At 40.9% G+C, this 26,712-nt stretch overlaps 1 long non-coding RNA gene across 1 annotated transcript; it reads right to left on the bottom strand.

Annotated features, from left to right (window-relative positions):
• Positions 1-960: 960 nt before the first annotated feature.
• LOC141087533 (uncharacterized) lies at positions 961-26,486 on the bottom strand. Its single transcript, XR_012231683.1, has 4 exons — positions 23,820-26,486; positions 21,417-21,471; positions 20,925-21,018; positions 961-5,701 (listed from the first exon to the last, which is right to left on the bottom strand). It is a non-coding gene; the product is annotated as an uncharacterized lncRNA (long non-coding RNA).
• Positions 26,487-26,712: the final 226 nt, after the last annotated feature.

Below are 26,712 nucleotides of genomic sequence, written 5' to 3'. Positions count from 1 at the left end.
GACGATCTGCCATGAGAGCAGTCACATCCTGAGATGTGACCCTCCTCCATGGCTGCAGAAACACACTGACCCAGCAGTGTGTTACTGCGCATGCGCGAAAGAGTTTACTGGCGTTCATTGACTCCAGTACTCTCCTTTACGGCAATGCTGTGTGGGAAAGGTCACACGCAGCTACATTGCCGTAAAGCGAGGTCCCGGAGCGCCCGAACACCGGTAAACTCAGAGAAAAAGTGCAGGAGCATCGCTATGTGGTGAGTATGTTTATGTTGTATGTTGTATGTCGTTTATTGTATGATACATGTGTTGTATGTGTCTTTTTTTTTTAATCATTTACTGTACAATTGTGCACGGTCGCCGCAGGGACTACTCTCCCATCCTATAGCCGCATGGGAGCAGCAGTCCCATACAGCGACTGAGCACAATTGTGTGCCTACCGTCGCATGGGTACTGACGCACACAGACTGACGCACACAGACAAACACAGACTGACGCACACACATACATACATACCAAATCTATGAGACGGCCCACATCGATCCCCATGCGACGGTATCCTTCCATGACGTTATGGCGACTTCCTTCTTCTTCCATACTCTCCGCCCACACACTTCCTCTTCCTCCCCACACATCACTTCCTTCTGCTGCGTTTTTTCACCCAATTCCGCAGCAATAACCGCAGATATTTTTATCTCTGCGGTTTTGCTGCGGAATTGCAGGACTCAATGGAAGTCAATGGGTGCAGAAACGCAGCAGAACCGCACAAAGAATTGACATGCTGTGGATTGTAAACCGCAGCAAAACCGCGCGGTAAAATCCGCAGCATGTGCACAGGTTTTTTTTAGTTTTCATAGGAAATAAAGGGTTTGTAAAACGCTGCAGAATCTGCTGCGTTTCCGCAGGCACAAAACCACTGCGGAAACGCAGCAGAAACCGCAAAGTGTGCACATACCCTAAGTGTATGGGCATTCCAAGTGTAGGAGACCCGCTCCTTTAAATTGGGCCTATTTTTTAATCAGGCCTTCCTCCAAGTCTCATCATCCACCCCCACTAGATCCAAAGGGTTAACGTGTTCCATGCATCTACAGCCAGTGTCGAATTTTTAACAAGAGTGGGTGGTTATGCTGGGCGTAAAATACTTTTTCTGAAAACTGTTGAAGTGTACCCCACAGGGTAAAATGTATGTCAGCCCATGCACTTAGTGTATGGGCATTCCAAGTCTAGGAGACACACTCCTTTAAATTGGCCATAGTTTTTAATCAGGCCTTCCTCCACGTCTCATCATCCGCCGCCACTAGATCACCAGCATTAACGTGTTCCGTGCTGCTACAGCCAGTGTCGAAATCCTAACAAGGGTGGGGTTTTTTGCTCGGCATTAAATACTTGCTATGGATAAGGTTGAGATGTACCCCACAGGGGAAAATGTTTGTCAGCCCAATACACTTAGTGTATGGCCATTACAAATCAACTACGAAAAAAATCCGAAAAAAACTGGTGTCCAATATTTGAGATAAAATAAATATTTTATTCACAAAATTTAATTACATACAAAAATGGTGGGAACACAAATACCAAAATGGAAAGAGCAATACTAGGAATCCATATAGCACCTCTATATTGCACATAGATAAAATATGGCTATATACGATCATGAATAAATATCAAAAAGTATATATGTAAACAAATGAGCCAAAAATCAGAATCTGCAAATATAGATATACTGATAAAGTGCCAAAGTGCAAAAAAGTTAGTAAATGGGACAAATCATAAAAACAGTGTTAAGTTAAACAATAAGGTGCCAATGCAAGATGTAATTGGTCTCAAAAAGTGAGATCTATGCGTTTAATGTGAGCTGTCACTATAGTGATAGGGCTTGAACAAATCACAGCTGTATATACCTGCATATAAGGTGCCAATGCAAAAAAGTTAATTAAATAATGTTACATATATATAAACTCATATGCAACAGGCCCAGTGGCCGCTTAATATAAGCCTCAATACATAGAGCTATAAGTAAAAAGTATCAAGATGCATATTTGAAAAACGCCCAATCAATATCTGATGCTCGTATACAGGTATACTTAGAAATGACATGCACATTTGCCATGAATTTTTGTTGTATATAACATTATACTGTGTTTTGCACAGGTTTCTCTTTGAGGCTATGGACTTTAAAGCCAAGGAACAATCCTGGCTAGGCCGGGTTAACCAATTTTTCGGCAGTGGTGGGTCCAATACCAATGGCTCTGGTGGTCAGGGTACAGTGGATTTCAATTCCACTATAAAAAATCACTAAAGATTTGATACCAAGGGGGTTACGGATTAGAGTTACACCCTCATTCCCAATAGAAGATGAGTTTATTAAAAAATGGGAAGAGGTTTGTAATAGTACTTCTAAAAAATTTATGGAATTACTAATTAATCTTAATACCAAAAATATTAGCAGTCTGGATCAACAACTTGAGGTTACATATAATTTGGCTAAAACCCAAATGACCATTGAGAATTTTCAGTCCATTAATGCGACTATGGAAAAAGAATTGGATATTTGGGTTAATGACATACAGGAGAGCCAAGCAAGTAAATTAGCTTGTGATCTGAAAGATCTACAGATGAATAAAATATATCGTTGGAGGAGACCAACTACATCTGATTTAACATGGACTCGAACTCCATCCACTTTATCTATGCCATCTCAAAGTGACTACAGTACTCTGATGCTTCTACGTCTCCTTCTGTATCATATAAAGATACATTTAAACGGAAATGGAATCTGAGGAATTTACCATACAGACGCAACAATGATCATTCTTCGGATGACAACCATCTTAAGGTAATCAATTTAAGCTCCCATCATCTTTCCTAAACTGATCTGGGGGTCCTTCATAAGGGTCTTTCATTTTGTCTTGATTCTTATTTTGATACCTTTTCTGCCATTAAGGACCTGTATATTTTTGCCAGGTCCCTAATGTTTAAAAAATACTTTCATGATGAGACTGCACATAATATGTTCCCTACAGACAAGGAGCAAGAGGCACTACAGACTCTAGAGGAACTTGCTCAAGAACATTCTGAAAAGGAAGGAGGTAAGATTCCTACTTGTATTATGCCACGTTCCAAGAAATTCCCCCATTTTTCTAGTTATCCCAACATTGAACTCTTTGTTAAGATCGTAAGTGAGGAGTTCAGACAAATACCACGTCATATAAGTAAAGGAAATTTGAATTTTGAAGAATGTAAAAGTCTAGACAAATTAAAAAATTTGACTGATGTAGTGATTAAACCGGCGGATAAGGGGGGCAATATTGTTATTTGGCCATCCACGATATATGAGGCAGAAGTCTTCAAAAAGCTTAGAAATAAAGCATGCTATAAAAACTTACTTTTAACCCCCTGACATCTTTTTGTTCTAAGCTATGTGACATTTTTAATAAAGCCGTCATTGAGGGTGTCATAACAAAGGAATTCCATCAGGCACTTATTGTGAAAGAACCATGTATACCCACATTCTATCTTTTACCTAAGATACAAAAGAACATGGATTCTCCACCTGGCAGACCAATTGTGTCAGGCAATAGGAATTTTTTAGAAAATGTGGGTAAATTCATAGATCACAAACTGCAACCTTTGGTTGAATGTCTTCCTTTTACCAGCGATACAAATTTTTGAAAAAAATCGACGGCCTCCATGTGGAGACGGATGCATTACTTGTTACATGTGATGTTGAATCTTTATATTCAAACATTAAACATGGAGCTGGAATTAGAGCAACCAAATACTTCCTGTCAATGTTCAACATGTGTCCCGCCATGAGGGAATTTGTTATCGAAATTCTGGAGTTTCGTCTAACCCATAACTTTTTCATTTTTAAGGGGTCCTTCTACCTACAGCTCCAGGGAACAACAATGGGCGCATCATATGCACCTGTGTATTCCAATCTGTTCCTGGGGCTGTGGAAGAGGGACCTTTTTCTTTCAGATCATCTACATTCAATGTGCCGTGTTTTCTTTTGGACATGGTACACTGATAATATTTTCTTCATTTGGCAAGGCTCGGCTGAGTCCCTTGTCCAATTTATTACAGAACTTAATCAAAACAATTCAAATATCCATCTGACATGTCATCATGACAAAAATTCAATTGAATTCTTAGATGTTCTGGTCAAATGTGACATTAATAACATTCTTCAGACTGATATTTTCAGAAAAAGTACATCTACAAATGCGTTATTACACTCCTCTTCGGCTCATCCCACGTCATTGATAAGATCTATTCCGGTGGGACAATTTCTAAGATTAAGATGCCTGTGCTCAACTGAGAAGGATTTTGAAATAAGTGCTAAAGAACTTAAATGGAGGTTCATTGATAGAGGATATAGTTGTCGAAGTATCAAAAAGGCTTATAACAGGGAGAGACATTCACAAAGGAATGATCTATTATATTCATCCTCTAAACCGGATATAACATCACAAGTTCGTTTCATCTCTAATTATCATACTGAAAACCAGAGAATGAGAGATGCCTTAGCCAAGGTGTGGCCAATACTCACAGTGGATAAGACATTATTCAAATACCTTACCAAGGAACCAAGCATCACATATCGCCGATCTCAAAACATCCGCGATAAACTAGTAAGGAGTCATTATCAAAATGAACCCAAAACCTTTTTGTCACAATTAAAACAGAAGAAGGGATCTTTTCAATGTGGCCATTGCGTGGCATGTCCAAATATCGATAGAACTGACAAATTTAGTGACTCCTCAGGTCAAAGAACCTTTTCTATTTACCATTACATTGATTGCGAGACGAAAGCAGCTATTTATTACGCAGTATGCCCATGCCCGAAAATATACGTAGGGTTGACAACTCGTCAGTTGAAGATTCGGGTATGTGAGCACGTAAATGGCATTGTTGTCGCGAAAAATGAAAATGAGTTAACCTTTTTGAAAACTATCCCTAAGCATTTTAAGCAGTACCATAACTGTGATCCATCATGCTTAAGGATTAGGGGCATTGACAAAATTCCATCATCTGTATGGGGAGGTAATATAAGTCAGAGACTGGCACAAATGGAAACAAGATGATGTGGACATTAGACACCACCCACCCCCTTGGTCAAAAAGAAAATATTAGCTTTGTTCCATTCCTATGACCACCTTCGTCATCCATCAATATATTTATTACCTTTTATATCTTGTTTTTCTATTGTTTTTAATATAATATATATTTTATTTATATTTAGATCTAGTCATGTAGGTTCTTTTTATCCTTTTGGGTATGAGTTTATACGTAATAAAAATGTACTACTTGGATACTGATCATTTATGTTTTTTGTTTATATTTAGTTATTTTGGCTTGTTCCTGCTACTCTTGTACATACAGTTATCCTTTCCAAATGATTAAGGGTCAAATATGATCCGAAACGCGTAAGCCTACACATGCTTTTATTACATTTGGTATTGTAATTTTTAATGATGGACTAAATAAAGGCTTTTTTTAATTTTCCTTTATTGTGTGCTGGAACTACAAAAGTTTTTTTTTCACCAAGAATTTTCTCCCAGATGGGGATGGATTCATTCCGTGCACCGAGATCATGGAAAGGAGGACTGGGCAGGCTGGACCAGGTGAGCTGAAGATTAATTCTATATTGCCAGTTATCCTTTCCAGTCTTCAGTGGAGACCTCTTGGTCCTCTGTCTTGGGTCCTTTGTCCGGTTGAGGAATGAAAAGATAAAGAAAAATAAAAAATAAAAAATTATTTTTCACTTTATTCACTATATATATAAAACAATGAGTTTCTTATTTTATTATATTTATGTTCATTTTTGTACACCACACTATATATTGCATTTATGAGTTCCTTATTAATTTTATAGATATATATATATATTTTATTATTTTAATACACTTTTTTATGTATTTGATATGGTTATTTCATAAATTCATATACATTCACCCTCTATACTTATTTCATCAATTCACGTATATTCACCTTTTATTTTTTAAGATATATTAGAGTATTTGGGTGTTTACAGTATTTTTATTATTGTTTACTCATATTTAGTTTGCATTTTATTTATTATTATTTTTTGTTTATATTTTATATTATTTTCATTTTTATTTTTTCTTATTATTTTCTCTTATTTTTATTATTATTTATTTTTATTTTCAATTATCATTTCTTTCACTAATATTCTGTATAGTATTTATATTTATTTATTCATATTTTCTTTTTCCTATGATCCTTTTTTATTTTATTTTGTATTTTCCTTTTCTTCCTTCCCCACTCTTTATTATCTTGATGAAACACAGTTATTGATATTAATTTAGGTACACTGTTCGCTATATTCATTTTAGTTAGGCATTTTTTTTCATCACTTATATAATATAATATATTACGATTGTCTATTAGGACCTTCCTTTCTTTTCTGTTTACCTGCCAGGACCTTCTGGTCACCTGACCTATGTCCACCAATGATAGAGGGCCGGGTGGAACGCGCGCTGACGTCAGCGTCCCAGGGATCCCAGCCTGCCGCATCTACGTCCCCTGTGTCTGCGATATCTATTTGCAGCCATGGGGATCATGTGGGGCGGAGGGGCGGGATATCCTGGAGATGTCTGATGTCGGCGCGCGTCGTATCATCTTGTTCCCTCTCCCTTTGGCTCTATATGATATAAATACCTACCCATCTTTGGATGACGCCACCCCCTGCCGAAGGTAGACACCGAAATGCATGTCAGGCACATCCTAGGAATCCTGCACCACGGGCATCAGATATTGATTGGGTGTTTTTCAAATATGCATCTTGATACTTTTTACTTATAGCGCTATGTATTGAGGCTTATATTAAGCGGCCACTGGGCCTGTAGCATATGAGTTTATATATACACTCACTGGCCACTTTATTAGGTACACCATGCTAGTAACGGGTTGGACCCCCTTTTGCCTTCAGAACTGCCTCAATTCTTCGTGGCAGAGATTCAACAAGGTGCTGGAAGCATTCCTCAGAGATTTTGGACCATATTGACATGATGGCATCACACAGTTGGCGCAGATTTGTCGGCTGCACATCCCTGATGCGAATCTCCCGTTCCACCACATCCCAAAGATGCTCTATTGGATTGAGATCTGGTGACTGAGGAGGCCATTTGAGTACAGTGAACTCATTGTCATGGTCAAGAAACCAATCTGAGATGATTCGAGCTTTATGACATGGCGCATTATCCTGCTGAAAGTAGCCATCAGATGTTGGGTACATTGTGGTCATAAAGGGATGGACATGGTCAGCAACAATACTCAGGTAGGCTGTGGCGTTGCAACGATGCTCAATTGGTACCAAGGGGCCCAAAGAGTGCCAAGAAAAAATTCCCCACACCATGACACCACCACCACCAGCCTGAACCGTTGATACAAGGCTGGATGGATCCATGCTTTCATGTTGTTTACGCCAAATTCTGACCCTACCATCCGAATGTCGCAGCAGAAATCGAGACTCATCAGACCAGGCAACGTTTTTCCAATCTTCTACTGTCCAATTTCGATGAGCTTGTGCAAATTGTAGCCTCAGTTTCCTGTTCTTAGCTGAGAGGAGTGGTACCCAGTGTGGTCTTCTGCTGCTGTAGCCCATCTGCCTCAAAGTTCGACGCACTGTGCGTTCAGAGATGCTCTTCTGCCTACCTTGGTTGTAACGGGTGGCAATTTGAGTCACTGTTGCCTTTCTATCAGCTCGAACCAGTATGCCCATTCTCCTCTGACCTCTGGCATCAACAAGGCATTTCCGCCCACAGAACTGCCGCTCACTGGATTTTTTTTCTTTTTCGGACCATTCTCTGTAAACCCTAGAGATGGTTGTGCGTGAAAATCCCAGTAGATCAGCAGTTTCTGAAATACTCAGACCAGCCCTTCTGGCACCAACAATCATGCCACGTTCAAAGGCACTCAAATCACCTTTCTTCCCCATACTGATGCTCGGTTTGAACTGCAGGAGATTGTCTTGACCATGTCTACATGCCTAAATGCACTGAGTTGCCGCCATGTGATTGGCTGATTAGAAATTAAGTCTTAACACACAGTTGGACAGGTGTACCTAATAAAGTGGCCAGTGAGTGTATATATGCTGGTATATTCAGCTGTGATTTGTTCAAGCCCTCTCACTATAGTGACAGCTCACATTAAACGCATAGATCTCAATTTTTGAGACCATTGACATCCTGCATTGGCACCTTATTGTTTAACTTAACACTGTTTTTGTGATTTGTCCCATTCACCAACTTTTTTGCACTTTGGCACTTTATCAGTACTTTATATCTATATTTGCTGATTCTGTTTTTTGGCTCATTTGTTTACATATATGTTTTTTGATATTTATTCATGATCGTATATAGCCATATTTTTATCTTTGTGCATTATAGAGGTGCTATATGGATTCCTTGTATTGCCCTATCCATTTTGGTATTTGTGTTCCCACCATTTTTGTATGTAATTAAATTTTGTGAATAAAATATTTATTTTATCTCAAATATTGGACACCAGTTTTTTTTTTTTAATTTTTTTGGTAGTTGATTTGTTCGTTTTCCGATTTGTCCTTCAACTTCTGACTTCGTCCATCTGTGCACAAAATTGGATTATTTTATTTCACATTTCACAACATGTATACTTGGCAATGACATGCACATTTGCGTTGAATTTTTGTTGTATGGCCATTACAACTCTAGGAGACCCGTTCCTTTTTAATACGACATTTTTTGTTAAGAGGCCCTCCTACATGTTAACCCCTTTCTGCCATCTGACGTACTATCCCGTCCATGGGCCCCGGGCCCCTATGCCCATGGACGGGATAGTACATCATAGCTGATCGCGGCCGAGTGTCATCTTATTATCATAGCTGACACCCGGCACTCTGTGTCAGGGTCGGTCACGGACCGCCACCGACACGTTAACCCCTGGCACACTGCGATCAAACACGATCGCAGTGTACCGGGGGTTTAGGGAAGCATCAGAAGGGAGGGGGTTCCCGTGCTTCCCTGAAACCCTCACAGCAGCGCAATGTGCAGCGCTGCTGCGGGGGTCTCCTTCCCTGCAGGTCCGCGGATCCAAAATCGCGGCGGGGACCTTCGGGGGCCTGCAGGGAGTCGGCTTCCTCATGCCTGCAAAGCGCAGGCACAAGGAAGCCTTCTGCACTGCCTGTGACAGATCGCTGACCTGTCACAGCGATCGTTGATGTGACAGATCAGCGATCTGTCACATGACAGTTATGTCCCCCCTGGGACATTGTAATAAAGTTAAAAAAAAGTGTAAAAATAATTTATAAAAAAATCGCTAAATAAATTAAAAAAAAAAAATTCCTTAATAAATTCATCTTTTGGAAATAAAAAAAACCAAAACAATAAAAGTACACATATTTAGTATTGCCGCGTCCGTAACGACCCACCCTATAAAACTGTCCCACTAGTTAACCCCATTAGCGAACCCCTTATAAAATAAAAATAAAATACCAAAACACCAAAACACAAAAAAAGACATAAATGAGGTATCGCTGTAATAATACTGACCCGAAGAATAAAACCGCCTTATCAATTTTACCACAAGCGGAACGGTGTAAATGCACCCCCCAAAAGAAATTCATGAAATGCTGGTTTTTGTTCATTCTGCGTCCTAAAAATTGAAATAAAAAGCGATCAAAAAATGTCACGTGCCTGAAAATGGTACCAATAAAAATGGCAACTCGTCCCGCAAAAAATAAGACCCCACATGACTCAGTGAGTCAAAATACGGAAAAATTATAGCTTTCAAAATGTGGTGATGCAAAAAGTTTTTTTACAATAAAAAGCGTCTTTTAGCGCGTGACAGCTGCCAAACATAAAAACCCGCCATATATAGTAAATCAAACCCCCCTTTATCACCCCCTTAGTTAGGGAAAAATAATAAAATTAAAAAAATGTATTTATTTCCATTTTCCAATTAGGGTTAGGGCTATGGTTAAGGCTAGGGTTAGGGCTGAGATTAGGGCTAGGGGTATATTGGGGTTAGGGTTGGAGTTAGAATTGGGGGGTTTCCACTGTTTCCACATCAGGTGCTCTCCAAATGCAACATGGCGTCTGATCTCAATTCCAGCCAATTCTGCGTTGAAAAAGTCAAACGGTGCTCCTTCCCTTCCAAGCTCTGCTATGTGCCCAAACAGTGTTTTACCCCCACATATGGGGTATCAGCCTACTCAGGACAAATTGCAAAACAACTTTTGTGGTCCAATTTCTCCTGTTACCCTTAGAAAATAATAAATTGTGGGTAAAAACATAATTTTTGTGGAAAAAAATATGATTTTTTTATTTTCACACCCGGGCGTTATAAACTTCTGTTCCGTGGGGGGTCTAGTTTCCAAAATGGGGTCACTTGAGGGGAGTTTCAACAGTTTAGGCACATCAGAGGCTCTCCAAATGCAACATGACACCCGCAGACCATTCCATCAAAGTCTGCATTCCAAAACGTCACTACTTCCCTTCCGAGCCCCGACGTGCCCATATAGTAGTTTTCTCCCACATATGGGGTATCAGCGTACTCAGGACAAATTTGGACAACAACTTTTGGGGTCCAATTTCTCCTGTTACCCTTGGGAAAATAAAAAAATTGGGGACTAAAAGATCATGTTTGTGGAAAAAATATAATTTTTTCATTTTCACGCCCGGGCGTTAAAAACTTCTGTGAAGCCCTTGGGTGTTCAAAATGCTCACAACACATCTAGATAAGTTCCTTAGGGGGTCTAGTTTCCAAAATGATGTCATTTGTGGGGGGTTTCCACTGTTTAGGCACATCAGGGGCTTTCCAAATGCGGCATGGCGTCCAATCCCAATTCCAGCCAAAAAAGTCAAATGGCGCTGCATCCCTTCCGAGCTCTGCCTTGCGCCCAAATAGTGGTTTACCCCCACATGTGGGGTATCAGCATACTCAGGAAAATTACACAATAACTTTTAGGGTCCTGTTACCCTTGGGAAAATAAAAATTAGGGGTGAAAGGATCATTTTTGTGGAAAAATGTGATTTTTTAATTTTACGACTGTACGTTATAAACTTCTGTGAAGCCCTGAGAGGTTCAAAGTTCTCACCACACATCTAGATAAGTTCCTTGGGGGGTCTAGTTTCCAAATTGGTGTCATTTGTGGGGGGTTTCCACTGTTTAGGCACATAAGGGGCTTTCCAAACGTGACATGGCGTCCGTCCGCTCTCAATTCCAGCCATAAAAGTCAAATGGCGCTGCTTCCCTTCCGAGCTCTGCCATGCGCCCAAATAGTCGTTTACACCCACATATGGGGTATCTGAGTACTCAGGACAAATTGCACAATAACTTTTAGGGTCCTGTTACCCTTAGGAATATAAAAATTGGGGGTGAAAAGATCATTTTTGTGGAAAAAATATGATTTTTTAATTGTACGGCTCTACGTTATAAACTTCTGTGAATCCCTTGTGGGTTCAAAGTTTTCACCACATATCTAGATAAGTTCCTTGGGGGGGTCTAGTTTCCAAAATGGGGTCACTTGTGGGGGTTTCCACTGTTTAGGCACATCAGGGGCTCTCCAAACGTGACATAACGTCCGATCTGAATTCCAGCCAATTTTGCATTGAAAAAGTCAAACGGCGCTCCTTCCCTTCTGAGCTCTACCATGCGCCGAAACAGTGGTCCCCCCCCACATATCAGGTATCAGCATACTCAGGAGAAATTGCACAATAACTTTTGCAGTCCAATTTCTCCTGTTACCCTTGGTAAAATAAAAAACATTGGACCTGAAGTAATTTTTTTGTGAAAAAAAGTTAAATGTTCATTTTTTTAAACATTCAAAAAATTCCTGTGAAACACCTGAAGGGTTAATAAACTTCTTGAATGTGGTTTTGAGCACCTTGAGGGGTGCAGTTTTTAGAATTTTATCACTTTTGGGTATTTTCTATCATATAGACTCCTCAAAGTGACTTCAAATGTGATGTGGTCCGTAAAAATAAAATGGTGGTGCAAAAATGAGAAATCGCTGGTCAACTTTTAACTCTTATAACGTCCTAACGAAAAAAAATTTTGGTTCCAAAATTGTGCTGATGTAAAGTAAACATGTGAAATGTTACTTATTATGTTTTTTTGTGCCATATCTCTGTGATTTAAGGGCATAAAAATTCAAAGTTGGAAAATTGCGAAATTTTCAAAATTTTCGCCAAATTTACGTTTTTTTCAAAAATAAACGCAAGTTATTTGAATGAAATTTTACTACTAACATGAAGTACAATATGTCACGAGAAAACAATGTCAGAATCACTGGGATCCATGGAAGCGTTCCGGAGTTATTACCTCATAAAGGGACAGTGGTCAGACCCTTGGGGGTTAAGGGGTTAAAGGCTTATTGGGGTGCATATGATTTGGCAGCAGGGCAGGCCTTGCTGTCAATGCATATGAAAACAAAATGGGAGTACAAAATGAATAATGTGAAGTGGATTTTCCTGTGCCCATCCAGTATGTGGCTTCAAAGGCTCATTGGGGTGCATATGACTTGGTAGCAGGGCAAGCCTTGCAGTCAATGCATAAGAAAACAGAATGGGAGTACAAAATGAATAATGTGAAGTGGATTTTCCTGTGCCCATCCAGTATGTGGCTTGAAAAAGCTTATTGGGGGTGCATGTAACTTTGGGGCAAGCCAGGCCTTGCATTCAATGCAACATTTTTTAAGGAAGCCCTCCTGGACCTCTCGTGAAAGGGGTATTGTGGTGCGTCCTAATTCTTGGCAGCCCATCCACTCACTGCATAGACGATAACAGTTTGGAGTCCCACCGTTTATTAATGGTCCTTTAAGAAGATTAATGCGCCTGATGCCCCTGTAAAAATAGGCTCTGTGACTTTAAGAGTCCCTTCTTCATAAATGAAACAAGATGTGTCTGCTTATGGGTCACACACCACATGGCCAGCTAGGGTTGCTAGATGTTACAATGACATTTCCCAGTGAATGCATTTGTATTGGTTGAAAGCAATGTTAAAGTTTCAAAACGCTTCAAAAACGCAGTGTCTGAACAAAGCCCAAGTGGTGGAGGAACATTTTGACCTGGGGTTAATTATTTTGCCTTATATACAAGTCATTAACCTGGAACGGATGTACCTTAACATATTTCTCAGCAAAATCCATTTTGGTTTTGTTTTGGTATGTTTTTTGGTGCACCGGTAAAAATGCTATGAAAAATTGTTTAAAGCTGTGAACTAGGAGTCAGGAATGCTTCCAGGGGTGATCCCCATGATGTCCCCATGTCATTTGAGCAGTGTTTCCATCATTTTCAGACATTTTTAGACCTTTAAAGGACCCCCGGGGGGATTGCGGTAAAAATGCTTGGGTCTCCCATAGACTTACATTGGGCTCATTGTTCTGTAAGAGTATCTGAGCATTCCAATTTGTTCGACCCGAGCAACGAGCACCCGAGCATTTTAGTGCTCGCCCAAATGAAGCACATGTTCTCTTTGTCCTTGCAAGCTTGAATATCATAACGCCAAGTATTCGTAGATGCGAGAAACTTACATTTTTTGGCATCTGCATTGCTGGGTTTTGAAATGTCAGCAACTGGCAGGAGCTGAGAAACAGATTTCAACCCGACCGAGCCACACCATGTTTAGACTTAAATGAAGGCTAATTTTGTCGTAAAGCCTACAATACTTCTGTCATTCCACTTTGAGCCTCGCAGCCTGAGTTATGGCAATCATAAGCTTTTTAATAACTTTCAAAAAGGGAGTGCATGCCATAGTTCCGCCCACTCAGTGAGATCATGGAACAGAGAGTATAAGGCTATGAAGCCCAATTAGGGGGTTATTTGTGCGGGATGTCAGCTAAGAGGCTGTGCTGATGGACCATTTTCCCTTGGGGAAGACGCCCCTCCCCACCTCCACATGGTGTGCCATTGACTGATAACTGTATTGACTGATATGTGTTTCATATCTTAATCCACTTTTATTTGATAATTGTTTATTTGATAATTGTACTCTGTCTCTCTTTGCAACATCTTTTGTACTTTTATAAACACTGCCTATTCTTTTTAGAGTATAAAATTTTACTAGTTCTGTTTTCCTTGCTCTATAAACTTATTGCCACATTCTCCATGCTAAATTCATGCTACTGTTGGGTTGGCTCCTGACCCGATATTGATTTTAATATCACAACTAGGAGCTGGTGGGAGCAAAGTGTGTTCTGGAGTATTTGGGAGACTCTGGCAGTGAAAGACGGAGGTTACCATATGTGTATTACCCACTGAGGCCGGGGAATATATATACCACCCTCCCTGCAGAGTGCCTAATAGCCAGTACACAACCAGGCAACACTTCTAGTGACTACGTAGCCTAGGTGTAGTTCAAGGACTGACCTGAGGTTAAGGGGGGCACCAGAGAGCTGCAAGATCCAAACCGGAACTGGAAAGTGGGATATAATAAATCCCTGACGAACTGGGGGCAACCAAACACCCCCAGTTCATGACACTTCCCTATATGCAGCATGAGCCCCACATCTTCCTCCCCATATGCAGCATGAGCCCCACACCAGACTCCCCCATATGCAGCATGAGCCCCACTCCAGCCTCCTCACATGCAGCATTAGCCCCACACAGCCTCCCTATAAACTGCATGAGCCCCACACAGCCTCCCTATATACACTGCATGAGTCCCACACAGCCTCCCTATAAAAACTGCATGAGCCCACACAGCCGCCCAATATACAAACCATGATGCCTCCATAGCTTCCCCATATACTGCATGAGGCCCCCATAGGTTCTCCAAGTACAGCATTATGCCCCCATAGCCTCCCTATGTGCAACATGATGCCCTCATAGCCTCCCCATGTGCAGCATGTCTCCCCCATAGTCTCCCCATGTGCTGCATGTCATCCCCATAGCCTCCCCATGTGCAGCATGTCACCCCATATCCTCCCCATGTGCAGCATGTCACCCCCATATCCTCCGCATGTGCAGCATGTCACCCCATATCCTCCGCATGTGTAGCATGTCACCCCCATAGCCTCCCCATGTGCATCATGACGCCCCCATAGTCTCCCCATGTGCAGCATGACACCCCCATAGCCTCCTCATGTGCAGCATGATGCCCCTTAGCGCCCCCATGTGCAGCATGTCACCCCATAGCCTCCTTATGTGCAGCATGTCGCCCCATATGCAGCACCATGTGCAGCATGTCACCCCCATATGCAGCACCATGTACAGCATGTCACCCACCATATGCAGTACCATGTGCAGCATGACATCCCAATAGCCTCTCCATGCCCACTCAAACATCCCATACACATGGAAAAAAAAAATCACATACTCACCTTGGTCCAGTTCCCCGACGCTCTGCTCCTCTCTGCCTCCGGTGTGCTGACTCTCCACAGCACACAGCTGACGCGATGAAATTACATTTTCGCGTCAGCTGTTTCACACCCTGATTGGTGGAAGAAGTGACCGAAGGCCCTCCTCCACCAAAACAGTCATCGCCTATAGAGACAATGGAGACAGGGAGCAGGTGGGCACGGTGCGGACCAGAGGGTCGAATGTGCCCCGCGGGCTGCACTTTGCCCACGTCTGCCTTAAAGGATAGTCCTAGAAAGAGATAAATAATTTTGTATCTGCCATACTAAAAAATATCCACAAGGTGGAGCACCAACATAACAAAAGTAAAGCAAATTGAAATTATCACTGTTTATTATAAACCGAAACAGGAACGCACCATTTATCCTGTTCCTGACTAGCCTGTTTTGTTTTTTCGTATATATTTTTTGCTAATAATAGGCGATATCGTTGGGAAAAAAAAAAGTAAATATGTGTCTGTTTTTCACGTTTTCAGAGTTTCTTTTTATGACCACAAAGGACAGCTAAAATACGTTTTTAAATTTGTTCTTTTTTTTAAAACAATTATTCTTGTACTATATTGGACACTTTTTTTTAGACAGGGACGGGGCTAGTAACAACGGTTTGGAGTAGAAGTGGATTATTTATTTACTTATTTTTTTTACCTACCTTTTGTTTATTTTTTCATGCATTTATTTTTTGTTTATTTCACATATTGTGCCCCCCATAAGGTCACAAAACACTTAAATACTTTTCTTTTAACCCGATTTCCCCTGTAACTACAATTGGTATATAAGCCCCAGTTACAGTGGAAATTCAGCCTCTTGGCTTCATAGCAGAGCTGACTGGGGGTCTCCTAGGGAACAGCAGCTCTTGCTCCCTCCCTACACCCAGAAATCACATGACTGATAGGTCGGGAGGAGAAAAAGCATCTTCAGCATTGTGTATATAGTGACAGAGAAGGCAGAATTGGTAATAAACCGTCTCTGCCTTCTCTATAGGGAGTCTTTCTGTGTCTGACAGTTAGCTCCCCACTAAGGCCTGACCACAGTAGTAATGTTTTAAAACGCAGCAGAGCAGAGTGCAGGCTGCCCAGACGTGGTTCGGAAGCAATTAAAGGGAATCTGTCAGCAGGTAGGGTGCTCACACCATGATTTCAGTGATGTACCACTTATTTGGCCATGTGATGTTCTTTTAATACAGGGACAGTTTTATCAGCAGGAGATTATCACTACAGGACTAGTTCCCATGTTAGCTCTGGTCCATCCACATCCCCAGCTCTCATTAGCAGCTCACTGTCAATATACAATGTACACAGAAAGCTGCTAATCAGGGGCATGGGGGAGGTTAGCTTTTTGAGCTCCGCTGCATTGCTACATTTAAAAACTCTGATTGTGTCACAACTGTTGCACCCAGTAAACTAAGTAATACATTTTCAGAATCATGGTCCCTTTTACTACATCATGCTGCTCTCAGATGAGGTAGCAAAAACCTGGTGACAGATTCCCTTTAAATAAATCTTTTAGACCTGATAAGACTGTTGTGCTTACTTTGAAAAGCCATGTCAGAATGACTGTTTTATCCTGATACTGATATGAGCATTTTATGAGTCCACTTTGGGTGGGATTTATAGAATGGTAATTTTAATATTAGTCATGAAAACTTTCCAAAACAATTATACAGTCATTCTGACAGGGAATTCCTTAGTAAGTACACCATCCTCATCGGATCTAGGATATATATTTAATGATGTATGCAGTTTCTATTGTGAAATCTGGTGACAGATAAAGGTAAGCTTTAATACAAATTGTGCAACTGAAAGGTGACAATTGATTTGATGCATAAATTGAATGCGAAGTATTGTGAGGGTTGTGATTTTGTGCACCATTTGTCTGTTTTATTATTTTTCACTGTGGAGATGTAGAAGTTACATAACCGGGAATGAGAGTTCAGACGGCATCGTGCCCTATATATCGCGGGTATTTATAGCATCTATGTGCAGTGTGTGATTTCACATGAATTGCTTTTTTTCTTTTGAAAGCAGCACTTGAAATATTTGCTAGAAATGTTTCTGTAACAAAAATGTTTCTGCTTCTTAACATAAGTTTTAGTTTAGATCTGCACATTGGAGTCTTATAGAACTTCTTCCCATTAACCAGCAAGGGATCTTAAAGGAAGATATAAATACAAAATATGATACTTTTCTGTGAACGCCTGTACGATTGTTTCTTTTCTTTGTAACTCTAAGGCCTGTTTCACACTTGCTTTTTTTTGCAGCGCGTTTTTCCCGCAAAAAAACGCATTGAAAAAACGCATACAAAAGCATACAACTGCTGCGTTTTTTTCAAGCATTTTTATGAGCATGCATGAAAAAAACGCAGCGTTTTTATGCGTTTTTATGCGTTTTTAGTGCGTTTTTACCGCGTTTGCGTTTTTTTCCAACATTAGGTGGCCCCTCACACTAACCCAAACCATGACTTTACTAACCCTAACCCTGACCCTAACCCTAACCCTAACCCTAACCCTGACCCTAACCCTTAACCAAATCATACTTAACCCTAACCCAAACCCTAAACCCTAACTAACCCTAACCCTAACCCTAACCCTGACCCTAACCCTAACCCTAACCCTGACCCTAACCCTAACCCTAACCCTGACCCTAACCCTTAACCAAACCATACTTAACCCTAACCCTGACCCTAACCCTGACCCTAACCCTTAACCAAACCATACTTAACCCTAACCCTGACCCTAACCCTGACCCTAACCCTTAACCAAACCATACTTAACCCTAACCCTGACCCTAACCCTAACCCTGACCCTAACCCTAACCCTAACCCTGACCCTAACCCTTAACGAAATCATACTTAACCCTAACCCAAACCCTAAACCCTAACTAACCCTAACCCTAACCCTAACCCTGACCCTAACCCTAACCCTCACCCTGACCCTAACCCTAACCCTAACCCTGACCCTAACCCTAACCCTAACCCTGACCCTAACCCTTAACCAAACCATACTTAACCCTAACCCTGACCCTAACCCTAACCCTGACCCTAACCCTAACCCTAACCCTGACCCTAACCCTAACCCTAACCCTGACCCTAACCCTTAACCAAACCATACTTAACCCTAACACTGACCCTAACCCTGACCCTAACCCTTAACCAAACCATACTTAACCCTAACCCTGACCCTAACCCTTAACCAAACCATACTTAACCCTAACCCTGACCCTAACCCTGACCCTAACCCTTAACCAAACCATACTTAACCCTAACCCTGACCCTAACCCTGACCCTAACCCTTAACCAAACCATACTTAACCCTAACCCTGACCCTAACCCTAACCCTGACCCAAACCCTAACCCTAACCCTGACCCTAACCCTAACCCTAACCCTGACCCTAACCCTTAACCAAACCATACTTAACCCTAACCCTGACCCTAACCCTGACCCTAACCCTTAACCAAACCATACTTAACCCTAACCCTGACCCAAACCCCAACCCTAACCCTGACCCTGACCCTAACCCTAACCCTAAACCCCCTTAACTAACCCTAACTCTAACCCAAACCCCTAAATTCCATGGTTAACAAAAAAAAAGCATGTGCAAAAAAACGCATACATGAGCATGCCAGTGCGCACATATGCGCATCCATAGGCTATAATGGCCATTTTTAGCGCAAAACGTGCGCATATGTGCGCATGCGCTTTTTTGCAGGGCCAAAAAATGCAACATGCTGCGTCTGGAAAATACAAACGCACACCCCAAAAAAATGCAGCGCATGAAAATCGCATACATGCGCTTACCAGCGCGCAGGTATGCGCACCCATGTTAAATATAGGGGAAAAAACGCATGCGCACATATGCGTTTTTTTTCCAGCGCTAAAAAACGCAAATGTGAAACCAGCCTAACCTGCCACAAATACTTGAAACGTCCATTAGTTATCGTCATTTTAATTTGTTTTTCATAAATCAATGAAATGTGAAATTAAGAAACTTTGTAATATATATTTCTGAAAACTGCATCTTTTTCCTCCTGGACTGATCTTTCTATTTTTAAAGCTTTCAGTTCACTGGTAAAATGTGTCTTCAGTGTGTACAGATTTTCCCATTACTAAGATAGGATAAAACAGTTGGTGCTCATAAAGTTCTTTAGAGGACTGTAACTTTTAGGAGAATTTGCAGCAGAATGTCAGTGTCTGCCTCTAGCTCCTCCCACTTCAGGAGAACTTGCTGCAGAAAGTTGATGTCTGCCTCTAGCTCCTCTCACCTTAGGAGAAGTTGCAGCAGAATGTTTGTGTCTGCCTCTAGCTCCTCCAACCTCAGGAGAACTTGCTGCAGAATGTCGATGTCTGCCTCTAGCTTCTCTCACCTTAGGGGAAGTTGCTGATGAATGTCTGTGTTTACCTTTAGCTCCTTCCACCTCAGGAGAACTTGCAGCAGAATGTCTGTGTCTGCCTCTAGCTCCTCCCACCTCAGGAGAACTGGCTGCAGAATGTCTGTGTCTGCCTCTAGCTCCTACCACCTCCCCTCACTCCTCTTTCCATAAAATTGTATCAGCACAAACTGTCATGTTCTATCTCAGTAATGGGAAAATCTATCTTCATTGAATACAGATTGTACCTGTGGATTTATAGTGAATAATCACTCCTCATCATCCTCCCTTCTTCACAGATTATAATAGTTATAAATTGGACAAAATCATTCAATTTAGATGTACGATGGCTATAAAGAGCATTATGACGTGTGGTATATTTAGCTCTGTTATAAGCCCTCTTAATAGAGTGCTTGCTATAACCACGGTCTAAAAACCTCACTCCCAATTCAATGGCTTCTCAAAATCGAGATAATTTGAGCAAATGTGTCATAGGCGTAAAAATTGCCCAATTGGATGGAATTTATTAATGCCTGTGAATGTAAAGAGGACGCATGAAGTAAAGAATTCATTGCGGTTTGTTTTCTGAAAAGATTTGTCTGTAAGCAATTAATCAAATCCCTCACAATTTTGACATCCAAAAAAATCTATGGTGTCCTTATGGAAGTGGTATGTCAAATGCACATTGATCTGATTGGAGTTCAGAGCTTTAATGAACTCATTCAAAGAATTGGTGGAATCCTGCCAAATGAAAAAAATATCGTCAATATAGCTCATCCAAAAAGGGACACGCTCAACAGAAATCAAATCATCAGACATAAAGAGGTCCCTCTCCCACAGTCCAAGGAACAGGTTGGCATAGGAGGGAGCAAAAGATGTTCCTCGGATGTGTAGATAGAAGGACCCCTTAAAAATAAAAAATTATGTGACAATGTAAACTCAAGTAAATTGATAAAAAATGTTGCAAAATTACGTGGCAGTGATGAATGTTGTAAGAAAAATGTGACTGCTAAAATACCATCTGTATGCCGGATTTAAGTATATAAAGATTCCACGTCACAAGTAACCAACAAGTAATCCGCATCAATGTGCATTCCATCCACTTTTCTAAGTAAATCATTAGTGTCCTTAGTATGGGAAGGAAGAGACATAACTAATGGTTGTAAGATTGAATCAATATATTTGTTGACATTTTCCAAGTAGTTACCTCTACCGGAAATAATAGGTCTGCCTGGAGGTGTCTCTTGCTTGTTATGCATTTTTGGCAATAGATATAGCGTGGGGATGGTGGGCTCGTGGACCTGGAGGGCCAAGAAAAGATCATTAGTAATAATATCATTATCCCTTGCCTCATGTGAAATAGTTTTTAATTCCGTTTTAAACTTAGACAAGGGATTAAATGTCAATTTTTTATAACAATCCAAATTGCCCAATTGGCGGAAAGCCTCCGCCTCACACATTTTGTTAGGCCACACCACCACATTACCACCCTTATCTGCAGGTTTAAAAACAACGTCCTGGAAACTAGACAACCTTAAACGACAAAGTTTCATGTCATGACTAAGATTAAATTCAACTGGAGTATTGGGAATTTTTTCAATTTCCCTGCTCACAGTTTTAACAAAAATATCGATGCTGGAGCGAGTAGACAACGAAGGAAATTTTCTAGAAGGCTTCTTAATAGCTGTTGGAATCTTACCTCCTACCGGAGGTAGCCAGTTGTTCCAGATCTGCTAACGCCTCCTGTTCCGTCTCTGTAGGAAATGATTCAAGAGATTTTTCATCATGGAAAAGGCATTGAATGACAGTTTTCTTGCAAACAAGTGCGAATCCTTAACTGCGGTGAAGCAGTCAAATCTTTATAGATTATAATAGGCTGTGGCACATGACACCTGCAGTCAGTCTTCTCTGAGCAAGATGGACCTGAGCTGGTTTTTCACAGTGGATGACAAGTTCAGAAGGCCGGAAGGGAGGTAGGAGGGTAATAAGTTTAATAAGTAGGGATGGATTTCTTTGACTAGACACATCGCAAAGTTTCTTAGAATTACCTGTAGTTTTGATTTATGCAAAGTTTGTTGAAAGTACAGTTCTGTTTTAAGTTATTCCACATGGTGACATTGGGGTTAGGTTGGAATAGCTGAATGAGATGGCCTACTTTACTATAGGCACTGACTTTAAGCTGGTCTGTCACCAGATTTCCCAATAAAAACTGCACATTATCTTAGCTAATCATATATGTCCCAAAGAAAATTATACAATGCTGGTCACTTTACCAACCAATTCACAACTAGGATCCGTAACAGCAAATTAATGTGCTGCAGGATATAAATAAATCTAGTAAAGAACTACATAAAAAAATAAGGAAACAACTTATAAGAGTCAGGGCTTTAAGCCTCCAAAAAGGGGGGACACGGACAATATATTACAGATCCAATTAATGTAATAGCATTTCGTAATGCAGAAATACCCAAAGAAGAAATAAACAAAATGCCACATTCAAGTACAAAATTCAAGTGCAAAGGTAACCCAGAGGAAAGTGCGTCCAAGCTTCTAGGCGATTTGTACCACAATGGCCATATGATCTAAGTGCTAGTGCATTTGCAGTTATAACAAGAGTGTCTTCCTATTTATGCAATATTCGTGCATGGGCATCACATCAATAATCTGCTTTAGGTAGCAACTTATCTGATTGAAATCAGTAGAAGCTATATTATTTACATCCAGAAGCCACCAGAGGAAATAATGGATACTGAGTGGGAGACTGTGACTGTGTACCAGTCTATCGCTGATGGACCTACCCCATGTTATTTTAAACCTGATAAGGATGGTGTACTTGCCCTGAAAATCCATGTCAGAATGCCTGTATAATTCTATGTAAATGTTTAACCCCTTTCTGACATCGGGCTTAATAGTATGCCTTTAATGTGAGCTCCTGTGGTGATCCCACATCTTTCAACTGTTTTGAACAGCTGACATGTGTCGGGAATAGACGCGCATGGAATCGCGATCCACCCACAGCTATTAATCCATTAAATGACTCTGTCAAATGCTGACAGCGGCATTTAACATGCGCTTCCGGCAATCGTGCCAGAAATCTGCCCATCGGTGACTCATGTGATCACGGGTCACCGGTGGATTGGCAAGGCATCCAGAGGTCTCCTGGAGACCTCTATGGTTGTCACTGCCAACTTGCTGTGAGCACCGACCGGTGTTCGGCGCTCATAGCAAGTGAGCAATTCAGCTACATATAGGTGATGTGATCATCACCTGTATGTAGCTGAGCCGATGGGGGTTATGGCAGCCTCTAGTCTCCCATGGAGACTATTGAAGCAGGCCAAAAGTAAGAAAAAAATGTTTTTAAAAATATAAAAAAATAGAAGTTCAAATCACCCACCTTTTCGCCCTTTCAAAATAAAACAATAAAATAAAATCAAACATACACATATTTGGTATTTCTGCATTCAGAATAGCCTGATCTATCAATAAAAAAAGGATTAACCTGATTGCTAAACGGCATAGCGAGAAAAAAAGTCAAAACGCCAGAATTACGTTTTTTGGTCACCGCGGCTTTGCATTAAAATGCGATAACGGGCGAACAAAAAATCGTATCTGCACCATGATGGTATCATTAAAAACATAAGCTCAGCCTGCAAAAAATAAGCCCTCACTGAACCCGAGATCACGAAAAATGGAGACTCTACCGGGTATCGGAAAATGACGCAGTTTGGAATTTTTTTTGATCACTTAGATAAAAAAAAACCCAGACATGTTTGGTGTCCATGACCTCCTAATGACCTGGGGAATCATAATGGCAGGTCAGTTTTAGCATTTAGTAAACCTAGTAAAAAAGCTAAACAAAAAACAACCGTGGTATTGCACTTTTTTGCAATTTCACAGCACTTGGAATTTTTTTCTTGTTTTCTAGTACATGACATGGTAAAATCAATGGTGTTGTTCAAAAGTGCAACTTGTCCCCCGCAAAAAACAAGCCCTCACGTGGCCATTTTGACGGAAAAATAAAAAAGGTATGGTTCTGGGAAGAAGGGGAATGAAAAACAAGAACAAAAATACCTTTGGGAGTCAAGGGGTTAAACAGTCTTACCCGATTGACAGCTCCTCAGTGCGACTCTTCTCCCTTGCTTCTGAATCTCCTAACATCTAGTATGATTGACAGCTCCTCAGTGACCCTCCTCCTTGTTGCTGATTCTTCTTCCACCTATCTTGATTGACATCTCCTCAGTGCTCCTCCTTCATACTGTTGCCGAATCTCCACCCGCCTAGCCTGTTTGGCAGCTCCTCAGTGTTCCTTCTCCCTGCTGCTGATGGAATTTCACACTGCCCAATACAAGCTGCAGCTGTTAGTTGGTGTTGATCTACAGAGATTGAACTCATTTGGATTAATAAATTCTCTTACGCCTAAACTGGACTCATAAAATGCTCATTTTAATATCAGGATTATAAACCTATTCTGAGCTGAATTTTAAAAGTAAGTACACCAGCCTCATCCGATCTATGATATCTATGATATCTATGCAATAACGTATACAGTTTCTAAATTGATATATGGTGACAGATCCACTTGAACCCCTTTCTGACAAACATACAGGTATTGATCGGGTAAATAGTGGAATTAGGGGAGGTGATCTGAAGCGCAGGCTGGCGCAGCTTGAATGTAGGTGGATTATTAGACTGAATACTATGACCCCCTTGGGTCTCAATGAAAAATTAAGTTTTTCATCAGTTTTATGATGCGTGTTGCGTTCTTGGCCCAATGCTTGTTTAAGTGCTGTTCGTCTGGTAATTGTCTCTGGAACATTTTAATTATTTATTTTAATTTGTGTTTTTGTGTTTCTTTTTATTTTTAGTAGCAGAAGTCATCTCGGCATTTAACTTGCGCTTTGGCGTTTTTGTATTAAATTCGCTGTGATGATTTTCCTTCTATCTGACAATTATAGATACAGCGAGCGATTGTCTATGTGACATGAGACATCTCCATTGGTTGCCTATGCTGATAATGTTAACGGAGGAAGCTGTGAATACATCCAATGCATACTATGGAGATAATATGGATAATACGCCAATCTTGGAATGTGTGACTAAAAGAATGGATCTCTTAGCAAATATTGAATGAATTTATTCTTTATATTTTCTTTTTTTGCTCTGTTCTTTGTTTTTGTTATATGCTGTAACCTATGCCCTTCTGATTGCCCATAATTAACATGGTGGCTTTGGCATTCTACATTGCATGCTTAGGCATTCTTTTTTCCTTCGCCACGGGTAGCGTGTGCCGACGGCCTTCCCTCAGCATACGTCACAGATGGCATCTGTGGGGGGGCGGAGGTAATGTTGACAGACGGAACACTTGTTCTCTTACCTCCTCCCTCTTGATGTCGAGGGTCTGTGGGAAGTCCTACCTCCACACGCTTGTGAGACATTGCTGGAATTTCTTGGTCTCGCTTTTGCTATTCGTTGTCAGTACTCATTGCGGTATATTTAAAGACAGCACTAGGGACACAATGTGCACTGCCCCCCGAGGAAGCCACAGCGAAACGCGCGTCGGAGCACTTGTGCTCTGGTTGGGCTCTGGCATGGGTAAGGACAAAATGGGGTGATTATTAGGGTGGTGATAAGTATTTATGGGCTGATCTGTATTTACTACTTGCCATTGAAACGGATATTGTTGCAGGACATTATATGACTGATCAGCAATACCTATAATATACTGATATAATCTCTTGCCCCCTCTCTTTTCCTTCCCTGAGATTGATGGTGACGTCTCAGGCTATGCAATGGTACACTTAGTCCTACATAGGATGCACTATGCACTTTTTTATTGAATGCTGCTTAAAAGTTGCTTGCCTGATACTTCTGCATCTATTTACAACTGTGCCCTCCATTGCGTATATGGTTTTATTGCTGCCCGCCTGTTCTATGGATGCTAATTATTTACTAGCACTAGTTGTTTTGTATTTGTATGCAAGTGTGTAATACAAATTGTCTTTATTTGAAAGATATTTATTTTTTTACTTATATTTGTCTTTGATCATTTTTGAATATCATTTTCTGGTATATCTATGCTAATATCAGGATTAAAAAAGCTCTCTGTGGTTTTTCATGTATTTCATAGTATCTTTGAGAGTATTCTTAAAATAGGAATATGTATATTTTAACTCTTTTTTTTCCATATGTTTTGTAAACATACAAGTGAATAGATTGGGCTCAGGTTTGCATTATTCATCCAGCTTCTGCCTCTGAACAGCAGGGACTGGCGCTAGCTCTGATCGCTCCTTGCTTCACTAGAATGGGGGACTTCAGTTTCCATTTGTGTGGAGTGAAATTTACACTTATAACCTGCCACACCATTCACCCTCTACAGGACTGCTGGAGATAGTCTCAGTCCTGGTTTACTCTTTGGAGTATTTTCTACTGGTGACTCCCATGGAAGACAAGTGGATCCTGAATACTAACAGTGTCCTCTGTTATGATTGGGTCACCGAGGAAGAGAGCAAGCCCAAGCTAAGCCACAGAAAACCAGAGAGGTTGGTAACTAAGCGGATTGCAGACCCCTGATCCTATCCACACAACTAGCAGTAGCTGTGGAGCGTGCCTATGATGATCCTAGACACCTCGGCACAGCCGGAGAGCTAAGTAAGCCTAAAGCAAGAAAGGGGAAATCTAAACTGCCCCAGAGCAGACCTCAAAGGAACAGATAGCCCCCAAACATATATTGTCGGTGAGACAAGATGAAAACACAAACGCAGGTAGGAAAATAGACTGCGCAAATGATGATGCCCACACTGACTAGCCAGGAAAGGAAAGGAAAGACACTGTCTGCAATCATGCAAAAAAACCCTGCAAAAAGGTCCAACACGTCTGATGCAAAAATACTGAAGTTGCACAACTTCGCCCACTATATCAGCACTCTGGTATATTCTGAAAGCAGAGCAAAAAGAGGCCAATCTAATAAGGGACAAAAACAAACTGGCACAAGCAGT

This window comes from Dendrobates tinctorius, unplaced genomic scaffold (genome assembly GCF_039654945.1).
Source record: "Dendrobates tinctorius isolate UK_male_01 unplaced genomic scaffold, ASM3965494v1 ptg000034l, whole genome shotgun sequence".
NCBI classification, from domain to species: domain Eukaryota; kingdom Metazoa; phylum Chordata; class Amphibia; order Anura; family Dendrobatidae; genus Dendrobates; species Dendrobates tinctorius.
Note: the sequence above shows the minus strand (reverse complement) of the source record. Positions and strands in the feature narration are given on the sequence as shown.